At 41.9% G+C, this 20,213-nt stretch overlaps 1 protein-coding gene across 11 annotated transcripts in view; it reads right to left on the reverse strand.

Annotated features, from left to right (window-relative positions):
• Nucleotides 1-20,213, reverse strand: part of PRKAG2 (protein kinase AMP-activated non-catalytic subunit gamma 2) — a 225,238-nt gene that overhangs the window by 94,204 nt on the left and 110,821 nt on the right. For 2 of the 11 annotated variants that reach the window (XR_012652797.1, XR_012652795.1), the window contains 2 exons: nucleotides 9,257-9,353; nucleotides 273-367 (listed from right to left, as the gene is read on the reverse strand). The exons of 6 other annotated variants lie outside the window; for them this stretch is intronic. The gene's annotated coding sequence lies outside the window, so the exon portion shown is untranslated. The remainder of the gene's footprint in view (nucleotides 1-272; nucleotides 368-9,256; nucleotides 9,354-20,213) is intronic. 3 more of the 11 variants (XR_012652796.1, XR_012652794.1, XR_012652798.1) reach the window with 2 other exon arrangements.

A 20,213-nucleotide genomic window follows, 5' to 3' on the forward strand; every position in this document is an offset into this window, starting at 1 on the left:
TCCCCAGCCATTCTGCTCAAGATGAGGGTGGGTGTTTCTGTGATTTCCAAACTGAGCTGCTGCCCTTGTTCAATGTTTCTCCAAAAAAACTCCCTCTGGGATTCACAGGGGGTCATTTATACATTAATAAGCCAATGCAACTAATCTGGGCCTGGATTCTTAGGGTGTGTGGATCTACTACATACAGAAGGGAAGACCATTGTTTCCGAATAATGTAGCTTCTGCTGGCCATAACACCATAGAGTGGCCAAGCTAACCTTGGTCCCAAATACCTTGTTTTGCTCAGGGTATGTTCAGATCCGCTGGCACAAACGCTGCATCTCGCACTCCGAGTACGGTATAGCAACACCAACAAGCTGTTCCTCACCTAGAATGTAAATATAACCCAGCATTTCAATAGCTGTGTTATTATAAGTGGCCTTGATATGGCCACAGCAGAGCTACCAAAACACTGGATTAGACGTACATGTTTTACAAGCCGATCCAATTTTAACTCATTCATTTATTGGCATCACACGCGGTTCAGCTACCTTGCTTGAATGTTGCACAATCAAGAACAAGAGGCAGTATTTTCAAAAAGTACCATGCTAGAGCTATGCATGTAATGCAGCTCTAACAATGAAGCTAACTTCTGCTTTAGATGCTTGATTTTCCATTGATATGTCCCAGGATTAAATAAACAAAACTACATTGTAACTATACAGCTATTTTAGTGCATATGGTCCTACTGTAATGAGCACATTTGTATGTACATATTGTATTCATCAGTAATACTGGTTTCAAATGCCACAAAAAATCACCAGCTAAACCTTCAAAGTGTCATGGTATTTAAACCTATAAATGTCAGGGCTCCTATCTGCATTTTCTTTTTTGAGACATTAAGTCTTCCCAATATTTCTCTGCACCCGGATGGGGCTATAAAATTCCAAGGAAGAAAAAAAAAAAAAAAGCTTTTATTTTCGTTTCCTTTTTTTTTAAAGAAAGAAAATGAAAGCTTTCATAAAGTAACATGATTCCAGAAGCCAGGGACATTAAAGACTATGGTTTCAATAAGTTGCAATAAATTTAGACTTGGCAATTCTGATTCATAAATTGCTTTTGATTTCTTTTCTCATGTATACACACATATGAAAAAGAAATATCTCAACTTACTCCGATTTGTACCTATTTACAAAGCAAGAATCAGACTCACATTGTACATAATATGTTCATAAAACCAGTAAGTATTTATGAGTTATGATCACAAAAATCACTGATCAGAAATACCTGTAAAATGTTTAATTGAAATAATGGTGTAGGTGATAAAAAGGAGGGAAATTAAAGGGGATACCAGCTCCTACAGCAAATAAGCTGATTCCTCTGATTCTGCTTCCCTTTCTGTGAATGCTAGCGACATTTCTTACCTAACACACAGTGGTGATTTATGACTTGCTATGTGACGCTATGAATATATATATGAAGCCTCTTGAATTTTACACAAAAAATACTGGGGAAATGTAAAATAGACTACTGCATCATCTTAGCAACACTGAAATATGTGCTCCACGTCTTCAAAATTGATGGAATAAGTGGCAATAGGGTAATACGTTTAATCATTGTTGTTCATAAGTGAAGCTGTACTTCAGGAGAGGGGAAATGGTTTGTGATTGATTCCTTGTCTCATTTCACTCACAAGCAAAGGCCTTGATCTAATTCCCAATAAAAATCAATGGAGAGATTTCCAGTGAACCTTACCTAGACTCCAAATAAGTTAGCAACTTATTCTATACATCTGCTCGTGCAGTCCCTGCCTCAGAGTAACTTCCAAAGAAATTTATTCATATCTGGCTTGCACAGTCTTTGCCACTTTTAGTCCCCAATATTTTAAAATTCAAAAGAACTTAAACTACTGTATTCAGGGTTGGCTTTTTTCCCCCTCCTTAAGTACAGTTGGTCTTTTCCATGCATGCATTAGGTTTCTATAGCAATGTGTGTTACCTAGGTTATGGCCAGGGATAGTATTTTCATTTGGATGTGACATTTGATTAATTACCAGACTTACAGGCCACCTTCCAGCTGCCTGTTCCTGTGTGTACTTGCACATGTGTACACACGTACGTAAACAAATTAGGAGAAAAAAATCATAACTTCGGTTTTTAGAGCCCAGATTTGCAACCGTTACATGTAGAAACCCAGGCTGGACATCTTTAAAATTTCCTATGAGTAAAACTATACTGCGTCTTAGAAGAGTTAATTCTGGGGACTTCAGTATAAAGCCATGTCCAAGAAAAAGAAGAAAACAAAGCCATTCTCTCTGATGTCCCATAAGGTATATTAAAGAAACTAAAGTAGAAAGGCAGATTTAATGCCTACAATATTAAAAACAAACAAACAAACAAACAAAAAACATCACCAGTGGAAATAGAAGGATTTATACACCAATAATGTGGAGAACGACAAGGCACAACTATGGTCCCACCAGCCAGTACAAAGAGTATTTATGTGCATTAGTGGAAGGACTACGGAATTCAGCACTATAAGAAGCCAGCAAGAGGAATCCTATAAACAGTGGAAATATTTTTAAATTCATACAATATTTATCTAATTGATTGTCACTACATATAACAGCACTGCTCTAAATCCTGACCACCAAATGCAGAACAGAATGGGGCTGTGAAGGCGCCTCACTCATTTCACAGCCACATTGAGATGCCTTTCCACGATCCCTTTATATTTGATTTTACATGTTCACACAACTCCCAAACTTGTCCTGGTGCCATTTAATTAATTGAAATCACTCCTGCAGCCTGAGACTGAAAACCGAATGTTGTAATCCCTCTTGTTTAAATCAAGATGATTACAAATGTGGGCAAACATGATGCCTGGTAGGTGTGCTTCTCTAAATATGTCAAAGAATAATCCACGTGCATGTCTGAATGCCAAGCCATGTGGCTTGGCAGTCTTGCTGTAGCGGGATAAATATTATGCCATTCAATAGGAAAGAGACACCTGGGCTTAGAGCAAGCCTGAGTGAGGCACCCTGAGGTTAAACCTCTGATTTTTTACATTTCTTGCTCTTCGCTGAGAACTTAGCACATACTTTCTTGCCACGGCCAAACCCACCAGACATGGAGGCAAAAGGTCTCCATAAAACCGGGCAAATGCGCTTTGGGGAGGACAGGCCGCAGAGAGGCTCTGCAAGGGACATCGCTGCCCTCCGTAGCAGCGAGGACAGGGGCAGAGATGGGCTAAACCAGCCAAAGCATGGCTGAGGGCCAGAGGGATGAATTCAAACCTTCCCCTTCCCCAGCAAGAGCCTTGGGTCCTCGTGCTCCTGGGACAGAGGAGCAGCTTTGCCTCAACTAATTTTTTTTTTCCTTCCATCAACTTGATGGATGCATTGGGTCCATGCTGGTGACCTGAGCAGCCACAGATGCTCTCACGAAGGGGCAAAGACAACCACAGCTGCCAAAATGCTCGCCATAGCCCCGGATCATCTCTGCTGCTGCTGCTCCACAGCCCGCAGAGGAGATTCTCCCCTTTGCTCCCTCCAGATAGCGTGGGTACAAGCCTGGTTTACACATTACAGGGATCTGGACAGAGGCTGATAATGTATTCTTAGATCTAAGTGGCTGCCAAAAAAATCCTCATGGAAATCAAGCAAAGCTGCTTGTGAGAGCAGTTGAAGACAAGCTAGTGTTTGTCAGACATCTACAGATAACTGCCAGGCTCGAATACTCTAAACAGTACCAAGAATTTAACATTTAGTCATACAAAATGCTGAAACCCAGCCTGCCAGACTGACAAACCCTGTGTTTTTAACAAGGGTTAAAAAAAAGAAGATTAAAGTAACTCTGCTCGTTTTAAACAGCAGAAATGTAGGAGGAAAAGTATGGCTTGATGCTTTGCAAGCAGGGAAGTAAATTCAGCTCCTGTTGCATCTTCTGTGGGGAAAAAAAGGTGTAACAGCAATTCCAGGCAAATCTGATTCTGGAGTAAGAAATAACCGTACATTTCTGCCCTGAAGTCCCTCTGCAGATTGCCACCTCTGACTCATCTGTGCCCACACCCATATTTCAACATTATCCGCTATAAAAAGTTGAATTTGGTAATGTTAGTAGGACAGATGCTTTGCTCCCTGTCCTGTCTGTATGGCAAGGTTTATGCAAAATAAAATAGAAATCCTTGGAGCTGATAGAAGCAGTTACTGCTATGAATAGTCCCTCAGTGAGCTATTCACATGAGGAAGCATTTACAGTGTTTGACAAGCCAAGCCCAGAAATTCTGCTGTGATTTTTAATACAGTGAAACCCTACATTTACTTACAGCGTTAATAACACCTGGATACAGAATAACTCACTGAAAAGCACAATGGGTCATATCATTAGTATCTTATACTAACACCAGTAACTTGTGTACAGCCAGATTGCTTTAGACAGTGTGTGTTACCAGTTAAAGCACCATTTCTTGAACACTTCTAAGATACTGTGCCTAATCTGGCATAGTATTTGGGTTTAAATCATATGACAACAGGAAAGTCTAATTGCATATATTTTATATACAAAATAAAACCATAGGAGCTTGAAAGCCTACAAGTTTGCACCCCGTAGCTCATGGACTTCAGGTTCCCACCAGTGCTCAAGCATCATATAAGTTTGATTGATCCACGTTGTCTCCAGACCCAGACCGTTCCTGCTTCTGGAAAAGTCACACTCAGCACATGCCAAAGGAGGCAGGACAGGAAACCAACCCAGAGGCCCTACCTGAAAACTTCTTCTATCAGGACGTGAAAGGCTGAAATGAAGGAAGCTGTGTGTCAGCTAATGAGCCCTGACAGGACCAGTTAAGATTTTTACAAGTGGATTAGATGGCGAGAACTCACCCATGTACCTTCCACAGCCCATTAAATCATTAGGATGAAGTATAAGGAAATAGAAAACAACAAAAAAAACCCCCACCAACAAAAAAAACTTTCAAAGTTTCTGCTCCTTTCTTTCCAGTTCTGGGAGTCTGACATTCCTCCTTCTTTTCAGAAAAGTCTCAGAATCCTGTCTTCTGGGGGAGAAAACCTTTTTTTTTTTTTTTTCTTGTTTGGTGACACATTGCATTACTACTTGTGCTACCAACACCTCCTTTCTGGAAGCCTCAGCATGCCTTTGACTTTCGGACTCCGGGCTCTGCGTCCTGCCTCTCCCTTAGGGACTGCATTGGTAAAATAAAGTCCATGAGCTCTAGTACAGCTGCTTCTCCCTAAGGAAATACCTACAGCAGAGGACACCATGTTTCCAGACTCACTCCCAGAACTGCAGGATGATCCGAAACTCACTGGGGATGCAGCAGAGATTTACATGGGAGAGCAAACACCAGCTGCTTTTCTGAAAGCCTTACATTGCATTGACCAACATTTCATATTCATCTCAGATCAATGAATCTTCAAATCACCATCCTATATTAATGTGCATCAGATGGTGATAGTTTAGATAAATTAAATTAGGGAAAATTGGTTGTAATGGTGAATATAGTGAAATTCTTGCAAAATGAGGCAGAGTCAGGACTCTTACCCAATGCAGCCTCACAGTAGGGAGCTCTTACTTCCACGGGTTTTGCCAGCTGGGTAAACAGAGAGATTAAAGCAAGAACTGTAAACTTGGACCTGACACCCAAATCCATAGTATTATTTTAAATAACTTCCCTAGTGCCTTAGCTAAGGCACTGAGCACCCACTGGATTCACGGGTGGCTAAGGACACTCTGTAATGCTGAAAATTGTTCTGGCATCTCCACAGGGCTTTAGGAAGTGAACTGCAAGCACCTGAATGGGAATATTTTTTTATCTGACTTATCCAAGATCACTCAGCAAACTCTGATCAAGGAAGAAAATCTCAAATCTGCATTTCCCCTCTCTCTTGCTCTAATCAGTATATGCATTAACACCCCAATCTGATATGGCAGTCCTAGTCATCTGAAATTCAGCAGTATACTTTCTTGAGCATCCTTTTAAACCTCCTAATATAAAAAAAAAAATCTGGGCAAACAACATGCTGACTGCAGTAAAGAGCATGTCTGTACCATAACCAAGAAATGTGAAACTACAGCCACCAAACCTGCCAACACCTTGGGGTATTTATGCAGGTGGCTGGCTGAAAGCTCCCTGCCACAGGGTTACCTGATTTAACTAAATTAAAGCCTACTCTCTACACCTGTGGGGTGGCTGTATGTAATCACACCACATCAGAGACAGACTCACTCACACAGTCCATCAGATTTCTTCCAAGTGGGCCACTGAAATGCCTTAAAAATATGCTGGTTTCCTCTCTGTGTGGTCAGCAATATCTGCTGACATTGTGAAATTAAGGATTATTCCATGTGTCTGTTTAATTTTCCCAAAATCAAAATATAATCTCACATTTAAAGGGATGCAGCAGCCACAAAAATCACATTCTGCCTGAATTTCTCTGCTTGCTCTTACTCTCCCCTCTCCCTTCTGACACCACCAAAAGCTAGTATAGAAAAATAGACTTTCTCAATTTGCTTATTCTGAACTTTCTTCCCATTTCCCAAATATAATCCTGCTGTTTTTCCGCTTTGCTTGTGTGGATTCAGGAAGAGAAAGAGCTTTAAAGTGGGACCCCCCCCCCCCAAAAAAAAAAAAAAAAAATATTACCTGGAAGATTTGAAATCATTACAGAGCCAGAAACTGATTTCTGTCCCAAGTATCTAGACTCCAAGTTATCCCTTTAATTGTGAAATACAAAAAAATCACTGCACCCATCTGTCAAAGACGGGTGACTGCAATGAAATCACAAGGCGTAGATGGGCATTCTGCTAATGCTTTCTGTCCTAGACACGTTTCCATGAGAGAGCAGCAGTGGCTGTTCAAGTAGGGGTGGCCTTTATCAGGATGGAAGAGGTGTGAGCTCATCTTGGAGTTAGTGATGGGCTCTCATTTCGAGGGAGGTCTCATTCTTTTTTGGCTTTATCTTTCTCACAGACCCTAATTGCATGGTTCTTCTACTCTGGTGCTCAAAATCTCTTCCTGAAACAGATGAGCAAAAAAATAAATGCAATTTTCATAGCTGCTATCGATGAGGTTTTAATGGCAACAAGGAATGCTGGTTGAAATCCTGCCTGGCCAAAGGGTGGGCTGCCAGTTCCTCTTCCCTGTGTCCTCCCAGGGCAGCTGGAGGAAGGTGTTGTGGGACACCAGAAGCTGTGTAGGGGATGGAGTGTCCCCGACAACTTCTCCGAGGTTTCAGACCCCTTACAGAGGCTGCATGTAGGACATTAATTATTAGGCTGCTTGGCCTGGGAAGACATCTGACTCTCCGGTCCTTCCCACTGAGCTCCTCAGACTGGGGGAAGGATTATGGATAAGGCATTAGCACTAAAAATGAGCCCTTTTCAGTAACAGGTTGTGGGGAGGCCCATACAGTTAAGAGCACAATGCACAGCAAAGCATTTCAGTGAGCATCTAGAATGTCCAGATGTTTCAGTCTTTTCAAAATTATAAAAAGCTCTACTCTGAATATCCTGAATGAAGCTCTTGAAACAATTGAGATAAAGAGCCTAACAATAAGGGACCCAAATGTGAATCCACTGGATGTAAATCTGTAATGGGTTTGCATATATGGAGACATGGAGCTGACCCTTCACACGCAAAATGTTTTACACCTGAATTATTACCATGCAATTCAGTTCCACTGTTTATCTCATTCCTCTAATGTGTTCACGTCTATCTTCTAAAAAGCGGCATGGGCAGAACTAGTCATCGTTTCCTCAGCTGCTGATCAAAGATGAGAAGTTCCCACATGCGTAACTATTTCTGCATGCAAGATGCAGTGCATGTATGAGGATGTGTGCACACACACACGTAGCAGGTATGGCCATGCCAGATCAGTGGTTTATGAAGATACAGAGACAGATACAAACAGCCTTGGGTTTGCACAAATTCCTAATGTGTTCAACGTTTTCAGAAAAGATCTACACAGAAATGAAAAGTTTCATCTAAATTCAACTCTGGATACCCCCAGTGAATTTGCTGGAGCTATAGGACAGCTGGATATATATGTTCCTCTTCCATATATGTCCCCATGCTCATTCAAGGTGCTGAGCACCTGGGAACAGACCAAACACATGAACATAATCCCACTATGGTTAATAGGATCAAATGGGTCAGAGCGTGTGATGTTTTACAAAGATGAACCCATATAGCAGTGTTGGGAGATAAAAATAATCTGAACAAAGTAAATGAACCAACTAAGATATTCTCCATTTAATGCTATAGTTAGGCATTATTTGAAATAATGTCCTTTCCACAAATGGGTAAAGCTAAAAAGATTGTTTATAAAAGCACATAATTAGGAAAGATTTGGTAAATTCAAAAAAAGGACCTTCTAATTACCAAAATATTACCCTTAGTAACTAAATCACTGTTCAGCAGGAAGTCAGTGTTTGTCCCTCTACCCTTCACAAAACTCTTTCAATTGGAAAAATGAGCAGAGACGTCTGCAAATGCACCTGCCCACATGAAACATGTACTGATGGGAGACCTGAAGACAGTTACATGGGCAAAGATAACTGAACACAAAACACTGTCTTTGGATACACAGAGAGAAAACTGACACTGATGCAGTTGAAGGCATCCTAGAGCAAATCAGCCCCTGGGTTACTTGCTTTGTAAGCCAAGAGGAGATATAGTTTGTCTGGCCTACCCTCAAAAGTGTTCTCAAGCAACAAGTAAGGCAAATGAATTGTATGATGCAAACGTGCAAAACAAAACAAAAAGTGGAAGATCAGCAATGCTAACTTAAATAGGAGCATTTGTTTCACATAAACTACACTGTCCAAGGTGAGCCAGCCAGCAGATAGGTCCCCTTCATCTGAGCAGGGAAGTGCAATTTGAAACAGCAGGTCTTAGGGTCATCTCTCTGAAATAAAATTTCAGTTCTGGTTTTGATACTGAATCCATCCTGGCTGAATTCCTTCATCTCTCTGTGGTTCAGGCTCATCATCTTCTGTAAAAATGTGGAATGAAGACTGAACACACTATTGCTGTCCCAGACCATGGTACATTATGGCAGATAGAGAAAATGGATCATAAAGACTCTTTAGAACTGCTACACTAAAACCTCCCAATTGAAATATTGAGGGAAAATTTGGTTTGGGTAAGTAACACTAAAAATGTTATGTGTAGATCCAATTAGTCTTTTTCAAATACTCCTATTATTAACACCAGTCCTGCTACAGTCCCCCGTAACATCCCTTTGTTACCATCTTACCCTATTGAAAATGGACTATTTGTGCTCCTTGCCCTCTCTTGTAGAGGCTGTCTTCGCTGCCACTGTTAGCCAGGATTTACTATATTTGATTTCTTCCCTGTGAATGAGAAAAAATAATAAAAAAAGACCTACTGACTTCAGCAAGAGCAGCAGCAGCACCCCTGTGATTTAGCTGCACCCTCCCTGCCACAGTTTGAATGTCAGCAGCAACCCACTCCCCACTGAGCAAAGCAGCTCAGCGTTAAAACATCTCTTAATCTACATTAGAAACTCCTGTGTGTGAGTAGGAGTCAGCTGGGGTGAAACTCAAGCTACCAGTACAGTGAAGACAACTCCAATTTTCATCCGCTACAATAACTCCTCTTCCTGTAACAACTCATTTTCCTGAATGCCTCTCATTAGGGGTTTCAAAATTGCATCAGTCAGATTTCTTTTGTCAAGTCTTTTCTCAAGGTTCAAAGGAGGTCTAAGAGACTGAGGGCAAGGAGGAAATCAGTCTGCATCATCATATCACTTTCATGCAAAATATTGCATTTGAATACAATTCAGCTGTTTTGTTCTTAGATTCTTCACAATGCCCGAGCAAGCAACACAGAGCTGAGACTTCTTACTTTTTCAGTGTATTACTACATTTGTCATCTCGTATTTCTGTTTAACGAGAAGGCATCTTCTCAATGTCTTTGACGAAGAATATTACTGCAAAGAACATAATCAGCTTCCCCTGCATCTTCTTGTCCTGAAACGTTCCTTTTGCTGCTAGATAATGGAATAAATCCAAGATTTCCATGTGAGTTCCTGTTTCCAATCCACCAGCGAACAGTGTGTTCTAGTGCCTTAACTACGTGCTCTTCAAACTGTCTCCTAAACTGCAGACGTTGAAGCTCTCTTCATATTTCCTGTTCTTCAAGATGCCAGTTTTGCTGGGATGAGCTCTGACACCCGTCACTTAAACACAGCATTTAGTATGGTCTAAGCAGTGAGTAGGTTTAGTCTGGGATAATGAGCTTGAATTTTAGAAACTGAAAAAGGGATACAGACCTGTTCCATATGCCTTTAGCCCTGCATATAGGATTTTTTTCCCATCTCCCTCTTTCAGGTTGTAGTCCTGAGAACTTAAACATCCAGCTTTTCATGGGAGGAAGGTCTGTGTGTCAGGTCATGTAACCCAACATGGGACAGAAGTCTGCTCCGTGGTAGGTGAGTTGGCACTTAATCTAACTTTTAGTTATCTGAAACGTTAAAGCAGGCAGAACTTCTGCCAGCTTAATTTAGCTGATTAACAGCTTTTGGGAGGAGAATGCTCTTAATGTATAGAGCAATATCATTTTACAAGTACAGATAGTTATTTTCCAGGAACGGCTTAAAACTGTATACATTAAAGAATAGTTTTGATAAGCTATGTCTGCCCTAGGGTGTATGTCAGGACAGCTCTTGTCACAAAAACCTTTAAAGTGAAAAAGCTCTACATTCAAGTCTCACCTATTTCTGCCTCATTTTCTTGCCACAGCAAGAAGGGACACTAGGCATGGGCAGCGGCTGAACACGGGGACTGAACTGCAACACACCAGTGGCAGACCCATGCCTTTCTCCTCCTCCAGGCAGGAAAGGTGTGGTAGCCCTACAGAGCTGAGATTAAATTTAGGATCAGACTTTGCTGAAGTTGTCCTACTCATCGCTTCTAGCCTTGCTTTTATCTGCTCAGCACTTCACACGTTCCCTCTGCAACATCAGCCTTTTGCTTTCAGTCTCTCCTTATACCTTGATAACCGTGATGCTAATCAGAATATGGGAAGATAAGAGTCAAGGAGGATTTAGACAGAAAACCCTGAGGCTGGCCGAAAGAACTACTGGGCAACAGGCAGATTGCTTACATAAGGAATTGGTAACAATTTAGGACGTTGAGGTAGTATGAGAATCACAAAGTGAGATAATCTCTGTAGTTATTAGTTACCTTCACAACATCTTGATGGGATTGATCAATATTATCAGCATTCTACAGATGGGAAAATAGGTTTTCTAATCCCAGTTGTGGTCTCTTCATCACAAAACTGTGAGTCTACCTATACATCAGCAATTTTTTTCCATGGCATATATACATCTATATGCCTCTATTTGCCACATCACCTTACATACTAACTGAATATAGCATAGCTGTCACCACCATACTGGAGTAGGTCTAACCAGGCATGGAGGCACCCCAGTGTGAATGGGCATGCTGTCGGGGAAGTGTTGCTCTGAGAGCAATTTGCCCATGGTTATAACACATCAGGAAGGAAAAAAAAAGCCAACAACTCATTTGCACATATAAGGTTTTTTTCCTCGGCTAGAGGAATGCAAATGCCATGCAGCCTTTACATTGTCTCCAACGGTTTGGCTGATTATCGCATCTCTAATTCCAGTTCACACAATCCACACAGCACTTTCTTATTATGGATGTGCTGCTGACATGTACAAAGACTGATTAGATAGTTAGGCACAAGCCAAGGAAATAATAAATACACAACTCCACTTTTCAGAGAATTATTTTACTATAGGCTCTTGTGTGCACAGTTTAATTTGTTGTCATAGTTTGATTTCTGCCCTTTCGTAGCAAAAAAAATTTCCAGGTATTGAGTTAAACCTTCCAGACAGATAAATCGCGTCCTAACATTTGTCAGGTATATCATTTTCCCATCTGTTAGACAGTGAATTATTCTTGACTATCCTTATCACAGCTCTTATAAAGCTACCTTCCTAATCCTATCAGTGGGCCAGGAAATGCTTTTCCCCTTATGTATATGTCCCACCTTGCAAATGTACCCATTCCTTGTAATCAGTATAGGAGAAGACTACACCACAAAGGCCAAGCGCATTCCTTTTCAGGTAAGCAGCCAGTTGGGTGGCCAAGAGATGTCTTCTGGTTTCATGCCAGAGGGGTCTGGCTAAGCACGGATAGTCTACATATGGATGGGCTGCAGAATAAAATACCCTCCTTTTGAGTCAAGCTCTAGTGTTCGGGCCCTAGGGTGGCATCAGTGGTGGCCTTGTCTTAACTGGTCACTTAAGGGCTATGGTCAAAGGCAGCTTCATAATACAGAGGTGCAGACTGAGTTGAAGCTACACACTGCAATAGATGACCATGGGTTTCTATTGACCAACCTCAAAGAGGACCCAGTAAAACTAGAAAAGATGCAGAAAGGCTGGTAAGATTGATCGAAGGTATGGAGTAACTCTTCAGTTTAGGAAAAGATGACTGCAGGGAAAGGATATGATAGAGGCCTGTAAAATCAGGCATGGGATGGAGATAGCAAACAGGGAAGAGAGGATCAGATGAAAGTAGCAGGTGGGAGGCTCAAAACAAATACAAGTAAATACTTCTGATATATCATGTTCTTAAACAGCAGAGCAGGTGCCGTTGTAGGAGCTAGAATTTTGATTCTGAAATGCAATTGGACCAAGATCCTGGAAGAAAAACTCGTCAAGGTCTACCAAACACCAGCTGTAGCTCAGGACGTGAGCCACAAAGCGCTGAAGGCTGGGAGAGTACAATGGGAAACATCCTTACGTTCTTCTCCTGTTCTTATACTACTCCCTGCACCCATGTTACTGGCAATTGGCACAAAAAGAGACTGATCTGGATGGATAATTGCCCTGACCTTGTACATTTGTTCTTGTGTTCTAACTGAAAATGAGTTTCAAAGCAGTGAAAATAGTAATGTAACCACACACCTAAGCAGAAGGTGCCTTTATTCTAGTGTTATCCACACTATGATTATGAAAAAACACTTAATTTTCTATAGCCTAAAGTTTACCATTTGTAAAATGATACTAATGGTGCCCATCTTTTAAAGATACTCCAAGATCTACAACTGAGTGAATAACACAATGACAAGGAGTTACCCATGTTATTAACCAAAACCTCTCAGCCACCTAAGTGTGTCAATATGTGCTGGTGCTCAAGTCCAAATAGTCAAGGGTCTGTGATGAGGCCTTCAAACTAGATGTAAAACGACATCAGGCATTAAATTTGATTTTCAGAAGCACCAACTGTCGGTGAGCGTTTAATGCCTTTTGAGGTCAAACCCTCCTTTTTGTGTTTAGTTTGGAATCTAGAACAGGGTGCTTGGGCTGCTGTTTTCAGAAGCGTGAAGAGTCAAGTCCAAACCTATGTGGCCTGCTTATGGTTACAAGATGTTGCAACAGCAGTGACAGGATCAAACCTGGTGGATTCCTGACTCCTATTAGTAAAGAAGTTGGGGAGGAAAAAGCAAGGTGGAATTGCACTGCCTGCAACGCAGAGAAGACGTATCCAAGTCACCTTTAAACACAACACTTGGATAAGCCGTGTCAGCACAGCTGCGAAACTTGCCTGAGAAGCAAGGTAAATTACAAACTCCATTACAGGGCAGTTAGGAAGCTACTATTCTCCTTTAAATTAACTATTAGCTAATTTAAAGTTGGCTTCTTAGAGTTATTTTGGACAGCAGGGATTGCAGTAGCGGCACACTCATGTCTATGTGGTCACCCGGGGCTGAGGCAGTGCTGTGATTCTACCTTGGCAGCTCTTCAGCTGCAATGAGACTCATGCTATTCCCCATCCCTGCACAGAGAACAAAACCTCTGCTATTATCATTTCTTCAGTCTAATTCTTTTCTAGTTTGAGCTGACTTTCCCCTCCATGTATGTAGCCTCACAGCTCTAATTTTCAACTGAGAGCAAGCACCAAGCGTATCACTCCAGGTTCTGATCAGCCACCAGCTCCCTCTGAAGAGAAGCAGCACCTCTCAATCTCCCAGACAGTTTTGTAATTAAATTTTAAAAAGTGCTGCTCACTCACATTTTTTGTAGTAGGCTTTCATTTCAGCTGGCAACCCGCTCCCATAACATAATCATTTCTCTATGAGTCTCCTCAGTTAGGATTAGTTGTGTCAATCTTGAGTATTACAATTTTTCCATATTAATCTCTTACATCTCAAGGTTAGTTTATGCTCTTGCGATTTCTTGTAGGGAACTTGCTGCTTCACTTTGTGCTCTGTATCATACTGGTGTTTATTCTGGGAAAAATGTGTAATGATTTACAGTAAGACCCTTGTTTTACAACCCTTCGGGTTTCAGTTCATATAGACTTCACATAATCTCTAGTTTTCCTAATACCACTGCCAGGAAGGATCTCCATAAAGTTTTAAAGAAGGATATGGCTGACAGAAAAGAAAACTCTGGTATCTTTTTAAGAAGGAAGAAAAAAAAACCAAATCTGACAGCAATTGAAAGTTGCCACCTACTCTGGGGTAAGGAGATTTTTATTGCAGGGTGGAAGCAGCAGTCTCTTTAGGGACAGAAAAAACACTTCTAACTGTCTTGCCAGCTAAGAGAGGTAAAAATCAGTTTACTGTCATGAAGATATTGTATCAGGAGAATACTGGTACTAGGAACTCTGCTCACTCCTACAGCAAATTTTGTGTCCATGCCAAATCTGCTGCCAGGCTGAAGCTGGGAGTAAAAGCACTAAAAAGGGCATTTGCTGGCAATAACTCCTGCAATTTGGGGGAATTTTTCCCTTTTGGTGTATGTACTGCTATCACCTCCAGTAATGGCAACCAGCACCTCCAGAAGACTTGGCTGACTATGAATGCACAAGTCTTTGAATGAGCATGTACAGTGACCAAGGTTCATTTGCTCTCTTCTGGTTCTCAGTAATGGCCGTGCATTAGAGACATTCACCCAAACATCCTCTCGCTCCCCAAAATACAGCGCCAGAGGGCCAGTGTCACGCCTGGGGTAGGTGTATGGGCTTTGCATCACAGGACCTTTTCAATGAATGATTTTCTTCTGTTTAAAAAAAACTACACTTCCATTTTCACACCTCCATGCCTCCTGTTTGGGAGTGTGCTTAGGATTTCTAATTACTTTGCTATGCAGTTCCTTCATGGCTCCAAAGCTGATTAAAAAGAGGACCCAGTGAAGAGGTGAAGAATATGGGTCACATCCCCAGATGGTGTAAAAGTAGTGGATCTCAAGTGAGGTAAAAAAATGTAACAAGAACTAATTCTACTTTTTTTTTGCCTTGTAATAATATGCTTTAAGCTTGAAAAGATTGGTGGGAGTTTGGGGGTCAGCAGTATCTCTCACCCTCCCCCTCTGCACAGGTATCCTCCTGAGACGGTGCGTGTCACTATTGAAAGCTGCTTCTCTTGGTTCTAGGAAGATGAACTAAACATAAAAAATGCTATTCATAATACTAAATAAAAATAAGCATCAGAATATACAGGGCAGGAGCAGTTAAGTGCCTACACATTTTAATATCAGCTATGTCTGCAAATTGTTAGCCCCAAAAGGTCATTAAAATAATCTGGCCTTTTATCAAGAGCAAAGTCTTGCTGACTGATAACGCTGAAAACATGATGCTAATTCCAGCCATCTCTGGAAGCTAATTTAACCCTTTCCTGAGCATCATACATACTGACTGTGATATACGAGCTATCTTAATGCAAATTCAGTTCTTTTCCCATCAAAGGCATTTTCAGTTAATTGTGTAGCTCTTTAACAAGCTTTTTGTCTTGTTGCTATTTTGCCTGCACACCTACTGCCCTATCTTCCCAAGGATTTATTCCGTTCCCTTCAGATGTAAGCACTAGCTGTGTTTGGAGGAAAAATAAGCTCAAGTATCATTTGCACTTCCCTTACAGAGGACCCTGTCCCTATCAGGTGCCAAAACACTCAGCTCCCATTAACTTCAGCATGAGATAGCGGCTTCGCTAACAGCATTCAGTTTTTCTCAGGTTTGTGTCCCTCACAGATTTCTGCAGATGCCAGTAACAATTTCATAAATGAGTAGGGATTTTGATAACTTACATACAAGAGCATAGAGGGCTATCAGGTCTAATGACAGAGCTGCAGATCTGCTTACTCAGAAGATAAGATCCCTTACACGTCTTAACCGAGCTAAGCAACATCCCACACAGTTTTCAACATCCCCTGTGTGCTGGGTGATAACTGCAAACACATCCCTCTGATAAAAAGTAATGCATGCCCTTTGCTAAAGCGTCAAACCCACTGACACGGTGGGGTTTCTGGATAAATAGGTTCCCCTCAAATATTTGTTACATGATAGATTATTTGTAAGAGGTTTCAAATGCTCCAGCCTTAAGTCAATAGCTGACTCTACAGCTCTCGCTATCACTGCCCCTTTTGATTTCCTTTGGTTTTCTTTCCTTGAGATCAAGGTGATCTATTTTTAGTGCAGGGACTGGTTAAGTGAGGAGTTACTATAGTGACAGATAGCTGATACAAACCAAGTCCCAGTGCAATTCCTCCAGCTGGTATATCAACACTACCCAAAGTGGGGCAGCAGCCAGGGGTGGCCAGACACTGCTCACCTCAGGGGGGCATTAATAACTGTTCAGGACTCTCAAGGTCACACTTAATGTATATGAAACGGCTGGAAGGCAACGTGGGAGGCTTTTGTAGGAAACACACCTCTTGCTGCCTTTGTTGGCCCAATAAATGAGTCAGTGTTCGTCTTGGGCTTTGCAGTGGTCTCCTTCTGCTGGTCTGCTGATACAAATCAGCTGTACGAGCAGCCCTAGCTGCCTCTACCTGAGAAGTCACTCAGTTCTTGAAAATTTATTAAAACAAGAGCAGTTGTATGTGAATGTTGAGAATTGGCTGGGAAAAGATGCACAGTCAAGGTATTTGCAGCTTCAGCTTTCCTTGCAACTGAACAGCTGAGCATCACAGAAATGTTGGTTGGAAGGGATGTCTGGAGGCTGCTTCTCCAATCTCCCAGTCAACGCAGGGCTGGTATCAACCAAGAACAGGTCAGCCATGGCTTTGGCTCACTGAGTCTTGAAAACTCCAGGGAAGGAGAGGCCACAACCTGTGCCAGTGCCACACCACCCTCTTGAGGGAGCTTTTGCTAACATCCAGTCTGACCCTCCTCAGCCACAAACTCTTATCTTTTATCGCCTTTGAAACTGCCCTTCAGGTAGTTGCAGGCTGCTGTTAAATTGCCCCTTAGCCTTCTCTCTGCTGCACTAAAAATGCCCAGTTTCCTCATTCTCTCCTCACAGATCTCAAAACGTGTGCTCTAGGTCCCAAAACACCTTGGTAGCCCTCCAGGGAAACCCTCTCCAGGTTCCCAGCATTTTTCTGATGGGGGGGACTAGCAATTGTGACATCCTCTTCCAGGTGCAGCCCCACCAGCACCACGTGGAGGGATAATAACACGCCTTGACTGGATTGCTCCATTCCTCCTAATGTAGCCCAGTATGTGGTCGACCCTATTGATGATGACCACACATTTTTTGATTATTTTCCAGATTATATCCACCACAACCCCCAAGTCCTTCTCACTGGGAGACAGTCATCAGTGCCCAGCATGTACTGCTGCATAGGCTCACCTCACCATCCATGTCACTAATGAACATTATCAGTCCCCATACTGATCCCTGGGTGTTGACCATCCCTAAACTCAGGTAAGTCCCTTGGGAAATATCAACATTATTGCAGCTTCTCACCCTTTCAACTCAGTCCTTCTTTCAAGGGGGCTGGTATAATCCTCACCTCTGAACACCCACCTGACATTTGTTGGCACTACTGCAGCAAAAACATCTCCATTGCAAACTTTTTGTCTCCCTCGTGTCTCCAGTTGACTTTCCATCTCATTTCTCCCTCATCTATATTTCTTACATGGATTTCTTGCCCCATTCTTGTTTATTATCTCTAATTTTACTACATACAAGCAGCAGAGATGTCACAAATTATCTGTTCCTCTCCAGGAGCATCGCCTAGCAGGAAAGGCAGGATTGTTGCAAGAACCCTGCGTACACTATCGTAATTCTTGCACTGACTGAAATAAAACCGTGGGGCCAGATGGGCAGGATCTGTTAAACAATCCGGTGACTGTAGCTCCGAGCGTGTCAAAAGGGTCCTTGTTACCCCACAGAGAACACAGCACTGGGAAGCAGCTGTTTTCTGATGCATGGAAAAAACTCTGAGGAAACAACAGGATGCTCGTAATTAATGTCAGCTAATCCTATCATGCCTCCTCCAGCTAAATTGCCCCAACTTTATCTAAGGAGGAGCAGATAAAGGACAGGACGGGAACTCTTCAGTGCAAACGTGTGATGCAGCGTTAGGCTCTGTCCTTAAACCAAGTAAGGCTGTCTGACCTTTCCAGCATGGAGCATTCAAGCCTCTAAGCCAAGCCTGCCAGCCGCTCAATGATATCTCACAGAGCAGCCCTTCATCTCTCGAGACCTAAGCCTTCTGTTTCAGTACGACTCTGTAATGACAATAAAATGGCTAAAACAATTTTGAGGCATTAAATCCCACCGCTCCAAGCACTTTTAAGCTCTTGAACTGCTTTAGGTTGGACAAGAATAAAGGTGAAAGTAGAAAACAGCTGAATCCTGGTAATTCCTGGGATTTGCTGATCCAATAAACCTGACAAACAAACTGCCTTAACAACATCTTTGAAATTGCACTCTTGGGCAATTCACTGAAACTTTGAGCAAGGAGTCAATAGTCCAAAACATTGATTTCTAATTAAACAAAAGTACCCACCTACCTAAATGCTACTGTCAAGTGAAATTTTAGGCTGTGAAAACAGATATGGGCTTGAAATTTGCTTTTAAAGCCTGGCAACAGGATTTGTAATATAGATGCATGGGAGTATAAATAAATTGTGGTCTAGCTTAGCACATTCAAATCAAGTAGAAAGTCAGTCTAGGATAACAGCTTCTCATACAGATATTCTTCTGAAAGTTAGAGCCCTTGAAAAGTACAAGTGAAAGAAGGAGGGAAAAAACCTGGTGCAATAAGGGTGAGAGTGCAATTTTGATCATGCATGGAAACCAGGAATTCCACTGACTTTTGGCATGTAGGTTGCAACCCTCCAGCATTCAGATGAAGACACTCCAGGCTGCATTCTTTAAGCTGAAATGTCATGTATGCAAGTCTCATCAACACTATTTTCTTTCACCTCAAAAATGAATGAGATGACAGTTAATTATATCACAAGGTAACTAAGCTAGTTTTCCAGTCTTATATACATATCAGAAGTGACCTGATACCTGAAGGTAGCAGAAGTGAAGGATGGAAAAAAATACATATAAATACAGAAATATTGTCTGCTTTCAGAAACAGGCAGTGTGTGCATCCGCTTTTGCTTGCAGTCAGTGCCCAGCTTCCTTCTGTCTCAGTTTCTCCTTTTCCACCTCAATGAACCCCTCTGCATAGTTGCATTTCACAGCTTTGCCTAGATTCAATCCCAAGATTTGCTTTTAGTTTCTCTCTGTCTTTCAGGAATAACATTCATCCTGGTGTTCCAAATGACACTATTTGAACAGCAGAATTAAATAGCAGAATTGAATAGCAGAATTAAAGTATCCTTAAGACAGTAAAAAACTGAAGTATCTATGATGCTGCTGTGCCTGAGGGACAACTACCTGCACCCCCAAGCACCAACAAGGACCATAACCACATGGACTCCTCCCAGATGGGAGCTCTCCCTGCCGAAAACCTGTACAGTTTGTAGAATAGCCTGCCAAAAGGGAGGCTGGCCCTGCTGGTCTCACCCACCACACTGTTGACACCAGCAGGTCAATGCTGAGTAATTCAGTCATTTATAGTAGTATTAGTATTTTTGATCAAACTTTGCAACAAGATACACAGAGCTGCCTGGAGCAGGACTGGGAAGAAGTGTCGGTGGGCAGATTCATTTGCAGCACTGATCTTTAAATTTGTGCCTCAAGAGAACATACTGTATTTTCACATGTATAACCTGCCCTTCAGACAAAAATAACTTTATTTGAAAATAAATTACTTGGAGAATCTGCATTCTCAGACAACTCAGTGTGAGAGTAAAGAGTCTATAGCTTCTTTAAGTCCACAAGGAAGGATGCAGAGGAAGGATGCTGCTGCACTCTGCACCAAGAAGGGAGCAAGGGAAGAGTCCAGGGCAAAGCACTCTGCTCGG

Source organism: Buteo buteo, chromosome 2 (assembly GCF_964188355.1).
Source record: "Buteo buteo chromosome 2, bButBut1.hap1.1, whole genome shotgun sequence".
Taxonomy (NCBI): Eukaryota; Metazoa; Chordata; class Aves; order Accipitriformes; family Accipitridae; genus Buteo; species Buteo buteo.